Source organism: Mustela erminea, chromosome 12 (genome assembly GCF_009829155.1).
Source record: "Mustela erminea isolate mMusErm1 chromosome 12, mMusErm1.Pri, whole genome shotgun sequence".
Lineage (NCBI taxonomy): Eukaryota > Metazoa > Chordata > Mammalia > Carnivora > Mustelidae > Mustela > Mustela erminea.
This window is the reverse complement of record NC_045625.1, coordinates 66,094,352-66,101,369: the sequence shown is the minus strand read 5'-3', so window position 1 is coordinate 66,101,369 and position 7,018 is coordinate 66,094,352. Positions and strand designations below refer to the sequence as shown.

Here is a 7,018-nt window from a genome sequence, read left to right as displayed (position 1 = left end):
GGGGTGGGAACCTCAGGGGATAGAGGATGAGGTGGGACAGTGGGGAGAACAATCAAAGGGTTCTGATGCCTGAGATGGCATCCTGGGTGTGGTGTTTGGCAGTAGGGACAGTGCCGCGTGAGGGCATGGACAGAAGGATCATGGGAAGGGCCGTGAGAAGAGTTCTCACCACTAGATTCCATGTCCATTCATCTCCTCCTCTAAGGACATTTGCCAAGTGATGATTCTATTTTCCACTGTTGGCAATGCTCTGCCACCAGCCTGAACTGACTCCCCGGTGGGAAAGGATGCCCAGCTAGGCCTGCAGATTTGCTCTGCTGCTTTTCTACCAGGCTTGGCTATCTGAGCCCTGTTAGTCTCCAAGGGCCGTTGGATACTAAATGAAGAGGTGAGATGAGCCCCCACACATGCATTGGGTGAAGCCAAGCCTGGGCTCGACCAATTGAGGACTGACCACTGAGCAGGGGCAGTGGTCTATGAACCCACAGTCACATGACCAGCCTTTGGCACACGGCCAAACTCTGAAGGCAGCTGTTACCATTGTTTCCCTAGTTGTTGGGAAAACTTTTAAATGCAATCACAGATGCAAATTGTTTTTAATTTTTTTTTAAAAGGAGCTACAGGAAAACAGTTCTCTGAAATAAAGCATCACCTAGAATCTCTTCTAAATTTCTTCACAATTCCTTCACCCTCAGGGATTTGCCGTCTTGCATCCAGGTTACTTGCCTGAACATTTGTTGGTCTCATTCTCGTTTCACATTTTGCCACTTTGTCCTTTTCGAAAATTCTGGATAGAAGCTTCTGTATTTCATTTCTTTGTTTTTCCCCAGACAGACTTCTCCTGAAAATGAAAGGCATTCATAAACTTCTTCTGAAGAGTGGGTCTTCTTGGTTTGAGGACACCTCCTTTAGGACACAGAGTGTCCAGGGAGGGTAGCAGGACATGACAACCAGACCGTGCACACATTCTACCTTGTTTCTCCAATCACTTGTCTTTGCATTATGTACATCTTCTCTCCAGCAAAGTCAACACCTAATTTCTAGAATTAGATACTAATGCAAAACAGTGCTATTTATTTATTACTGAGTGACAAACCATGCTCAACTTAACAGTTTAAAACAGCAAACATGGGCGCCTGGGTGGCTCAGTGGGTTAAGCCTCTGCCTTCAGCGCAGGGCATGATCCCAGGGTCCTGGGATTGAGTTCCGCATCGGGCTCTCTGCTCGGCAGGGAGTCTGCTTCCTCCTTCTCTCTCTCTCTCTGCCTAGTTGTGATCTCTCTCTGTCAAATAAATAAATAAAATCTTAAAAAAAAAAAAAACAGCAAACATGTATAATCTCAGTTTCTGAGAGCTTAGCTGGATAGCTTTGGCTCAGAGTCTCTGACGAAGTTGTAGGTAACTCACGTAGGAAGTGGGTTGCTTCTGAGCCCACTCAGGGGCTTATGGTGGGTCTCAACTCCTCACAAGTTGGTTGGCTGGAAATGTCATGTTCTTACCACATGAACCTCTCCATAGGCTGCTTGAGTGTCACTGGAGTGAGTATTCCAAGAGAGAAAACCCAAAATGTAAGTCATAATCTTTTATAATCAAATCTCAGAAGAAACATACTGTCCCTTTTGCTCCATTCTATTGATTGCACAGACCAGTCCTGGCAAGAGTCAGGGATCAATGGCGGCCATGTTGGAGCTAGCTAGCTGCCACTGATAGAAAGTCTTTCACAATTGCAATATTAGTTCTCCTCTACACACACACACACACACACACACACACACACACACACACACACAGAGTTCTTATTTATCTGCCACTAACACTTATTTCCTCAGTTTTTAAAAGGGCCATCTTATTCACATATATGGGCAGCTTATTTTTCTTTGCAAACTTCCAACTCAGGTCCTGTAAATGTTATTTATTCAATAGTAACCCCAAACACACAGTTTAATTGAAACAGGTTAATAACCACAACAAGAGCAGAGCTGCCTGTCAGTGGTCCTGTGTTCCCTGATCCATGTGGATATGATTATCTATAGCTCCCATGTGAAATGGCACCATGTCCAATCACACTGCACTGCACTCTCCCTGCACTGGAACCCACTGTCTGGAGGACACTAACTATGGCCTCTGATAAAGTGACATGAAAGAGAAAAGACAGAAAAGACACCATTATGCCACAGGGAAGCCGGGAATCTGCATCAGTAGGAAGAGTTGAGGAGTTCCTTTGGGTGTCTTTCCAACCAATGCCCAAAGTATGTGATTTTCTCAAAGCGCCTCTTCATTTCAGAGAGATTTTTTAGACCAAATGATGTTTCCTGTGGTTTAAAGTTATATCACATTGCAACTTCCTTTGCTTCTTTGTGTCCCTCCTCACCAACCCAGCTACCTTTCATGAAACCACACTCTCAATGCTGTATCACGGGAAAATGACTTAATCCAACACTCTTGTTTTATGCCACACACAACATCCTGAACTCATTTTCTTAAAAACCCTACTTTCCGCCACTTCTCCCTACTTGTCCTGGTTCTCTCGTCTCCCTACACTAACCTGCTACAGTTAGAGATTCTGTAGGTAAATTTTTGTTCAGAGCTGGTGGGGGAAGTGTAAGAATGGATCCATCACCTCAAATCAACTTTTAATCATCAACGAAGGAAATTCAACAAAGTTATCTGGATTTTCTCTCTTGTTCACTTTTTCTTAATACCCCTGTCTTTTAGAGTAGTCAAAATCATAGAGACTGAAAGCAGAGTGTTGATTGCCAGTGGCTGAGGGGAGAGAGAAATGGGGAGTCCATGTGTAGTGGGTATGGAGTTTCAGTTTGGGAAGAAGAAAAAGGTTTAGAGACAGATGGTGATGGTCACACAACAATATGAATGGGCTTATTGCCACCGAACACTTAAAAGTAACTTAAATGATGACTTTTATATTGCATGTGTTTGACTCCAGTAAAAAGAGAACCAAAAGACCAGGAGACTCAATTTAGTTTCAGTGCAAAAGGAGGTGTCACAGCTTAACCGTGAGATTTGAAGTTATTGGTAAACATTCAAGTTTTATGACATTAACCCAGTAAAGAGCAACTACTCCCAGTAGAGAAGAACTATCCTTGTATTCTGGTTTCTCCATTAAGCAATTAAATGAGAATGGAAGTAATTTAAATGTCATGTGTTTTGTTACAGGCCAGATACACACTTCCCAGTGTGTGTCTCCCGGTGTCCAGGAATTGGCCCTAGGTTTAGGAGACAGGGGAAAGGAGCCATGGCTCTCGTCCATGCTAAATCAGCATTGCCCTAAGTCTAAATCAGTGCTTTGTCACTCTCACTGCCATATGAGTTAGCTAGGGAGCCTGCAGAACCCACAAATGTCTGAGGTCCTGTCCCCAGAGAATCTTCTTTAATTGGTCTGGGAGACAGCAAAGACAGTATTTCTGAAAGCTCTGTTGGTGATCCTAACATGCAGTCAGAGTTAAGAACCACAGTTTAGAGAGGACATATACTCACTATTGGTTATACCAGAATTGGATATTGGTCATATTGGAAATCTATTGGATAATACCATTGGTTATCTTTTCTTCTGGGTTTTAAGAAAAGAATAAGTTCTATCTCATCAGGTAAAGCAAATGACTGATCCCAATCTTCATACTGAAGACATCGTAACCTACACAGGCTTGGTCCAAGCACATGATTTGCCCATGTTGGGACCCCAGGAGGATGTCTAGAGGAAAGAAGACTATATGAAGAGGGAGCAGAGCTGGGGTTGGGCAAGTGGCAGCTCCTGTAGGAGTCCCCCGGGGCTAACACACCAGAGCGATGAGGGGAGAAATCTTATTGCCATCCCTGGGGACTCAATCACAAAAGGATTCCCATGCAAAGGGAATTTCCCAAGTCCAGAGGGAGAAAATAATTATGTTCTGGGCAATACTATTTGTGCCTATTTTATCTCATCAGCAGGAAGCTGCACCGTATTTTATGTACCACTAAGAAAGAAAAAAAAATACAGTCCCCATTCAAATATAGCACCATATTTCCAGATTAGTTGGATTTATTCAATATGGATTGAAAGAGGTTTTTAAGACCTATTTAGATAGAGATGATCATCTTATATGACTCTTAAGCTTACATAAGAAGAAGAATAGAAACAATGAGTTGACTCCCTAAACCTTCTGTGCATACAGAATGTGCTCATCTGAATAATTTCGTTGACTCAAAGCTGTCACGGTTTACTATTTCTCCCACAGAGAATTGTGCCCTGAGCCATCAAGAGGAGAGCACTGGTGATGCAGTATTTCATAAAGAAGGCTTGTGGTTGTCATCAGGACTCTCTTTCAAGGACTTTCCTTACCTCCTCTGAAGGTGTGAATGGAAGGCTTTCAGACTATACCCAGGACTCCTTCAGAAGGTCCTCATGGTCTAGAAGCATCCATCAGGAATCGCCATCAAGTTTGTTCTAGGAACAAGAACGCGTGCATGGGTAATAGGAGCCGCATCACACCAGTCTCCTGGCCTGAGATGACTGTCAGCTGTCATCAGCTGTAACACACATCCTGTCTTCAGAGACATTAATATGTGAAAAGAAATGTGCATTTCAAATTGACAAAATATGGTATTAATGTTTGCCACTAATTGAATGCCTATTGTGGGTCAGACATGACCTTAAAAATCGTAGAGGTAATAGAATTCGCTCCTCATAACGATCTCAGAAGTGAGCATTAAATATTTCACGGAAGATGGGGGCGGGGCGCCTGGGTGGCTCATTTAGTTAAGTGTTTGCCTTCAGCTCAGGTTATGATCCTGGAGTTCCAGGATGGAAACCCCTGCACCCTCAAATCAGGCTCCCTGCTCAGTGGGGAGTCTGTCTTTCCCTCTGTCCCTCCCCCTGCTCCTTCTCTCTCTCTCTCTCACTTTCTTGCAAATAAACAAATGAAATCTTAAAAAAAAATTAATAGAAGGGGAAACTGAAGCTCAGAGTTGCCAAAAAAATAAAACAAAAAACAAAAAACACCATCCAAACCACACTGCTAAAAAGAGGCATGATCACAATTCCATGGAGCCAAGGTGCCTAATGCCTGTTGTCAATGGACAGGGATATGAAAAAAAGAATCCAACTTCACCACCAGGGTGACACCTAGTCAGGGGGTGCTCAAGACAGGACTCCACCCCAGCAGGGTACCAGACAACCAAGTAAGATGACCCAAAAATGGCAAGTGCAGGAGAGGATTTGGAATCCAGGCTCATAGAGTCTGACTTCAGGCTTAATTCTTTATCCCATTGAACCCTGGCCAGGAGCAGTCAGGGCTGGGTCTGGCTGAAGGATCCTTCTAGAGTTCAAGGCCAGCTTCAAGGACAGGGAAGAAGGGCTGACGGTAGAGACACCTACTTATATTCTTGGTTTCTTCTGTGGTGTGGGACCGTGGGATGAACTCCACCAAACGTGGTTGAAAATGACTTTTTAAAAAATATTTTATTTATTTATTTGACAAAGAGAGATCACAAATAGGCAAAGAGGCAGCCAGAGAGAGAAGAAAGGAAGCAGGCTCCCCACTGAGCAGAGAGCCCAACATGGGGCTCGATTCCAGGGCCCTGGAATCATGACCTGAGCCGAAGGCAGAGGCCTTAACCCACTGAGCCACCCAAGCGCCCCTGAAAATGACTTTGAAGGAGCAAAACAACTTTTGGTCTCACCCTTCACTTATATGGTCCATTGCTCAAAAGAAGCGCCACCAGGTCTGAGAAGGCAGACTACTGAGTGGGACGAGGTGTCTGGTTTTTATTCAGTAGTTTAAGGAAACTGACCAACTCGTATGACAGTTATTAATACCATATTTTAAGTGCAGATTGTCACGGAGAACAAGAAAGGCTCCCATTTGCACTTGGAAACTGCTGACGGAGTCCTGATTTGGTTTGAATGCTGGATTAAAAATGGATCTGCTTCAACTCCACTCTTGGTTCTTAAAGCTCCTGGAAAATGAGCAAACTTGGTGGATTAAGGCTTACGAGGGAGATAAACACAGTCGAGTCTTAGGTTATGAAGCTCTTCCCTTCTATTCCTACTCAGAAGACTGGTTATAATCTGGTTAATAGGGGAAGCAAAAACAAAGACTAATTCAAACCCCATTAATAATGATAATACCTAATGACAGATGCTGGCGAGGATGCGGAGAAAGGGGAACCCTCCTACACTGTTGGTGGGAATGCAAGCTGGTGTAATCACTCTGGAAAACAGCATGGAGGTTCCTCAAAAAGTTGAAAATAGAGCTACCCTATGACCCAGCAATTGCACTACTGGGTTTTTACCCTAAAGATACAAACATAGTTATCCGAAGGGGCACGTGCACCCAAATGTTTATAGCAGCAATGTCCATAATAGCCAAACTATGGGAAGTACCTAGATGTCCATCCACAGATGAAAGGATAAAGAAGAAGTGGTATATATACATGATGGAATACTATGCAGCCATCAAAAGAAATGAAATCTTGCCATTTGCTACGATGTGGATGGAACTAGAGGGTATCAGCTTAGCGAAATAAGTTAATCGGAGAAAGACAACTACCATATGATCTCCCTGATATGAAGAAGTAAAGATGCAACATGGGGGGTTTGGGGGATTGGAAAAGAAAAAATGAAACAAGGTGGGATTGGGAGGGAGACAAACCATAAGTGACTCTTAATCTCACAAAACAGAGGGTTGCTGGGGGGAGGGGGCTTGGGAGAAGGGGAGTGGGGTTATGGACATTGGGGAGGGTATGTGCTATGATGAGTGCTGTGATGTGTGTAAATCTGGCGATTCACCTGTACTCCTGGGGATAAAAATACATTATATGTTTATTAAAAATTTTTTAAAAATTAATAAAATTTTACAAATAAAAAAATAATCATAATACCTAATAGTTACAAGCACTTACCAAATGTCAGACACTGTTCTAAACACTTGATGCTGTTGGTTCCCCAAAGCTCTGGGAGGTAGTATTAAGCTGGTTCCCATTTAACAGATTTGAAAACTGAAGATCCGAAAGATTGAATAACT

General features: G+C 43.2%; 1 long non-coding RNA gene across 1 annotated transcript; it reads right to left on the bottom strand.

Annotated features, from left to right (window-relative positions):
• Positions 1-731: 731 nt before the first annotated feature.
• LOC116571006 lies at positions 732-6,159 on the bottom strand. Its single transcript, XR_004277647.1, has 3 exons — positions 6,124-6,159; positions 4,336-4,440; positions 732-841 (listed from the first exon to the last, which is right to left on the bottom strand). It is a non-coding gene; the product is annotated as an uncharacterized LOC116571006 (long non-coding RNA).
• Between the last annotated feature and the right edge of the window lie 859 nt (positions 6,160-7,018).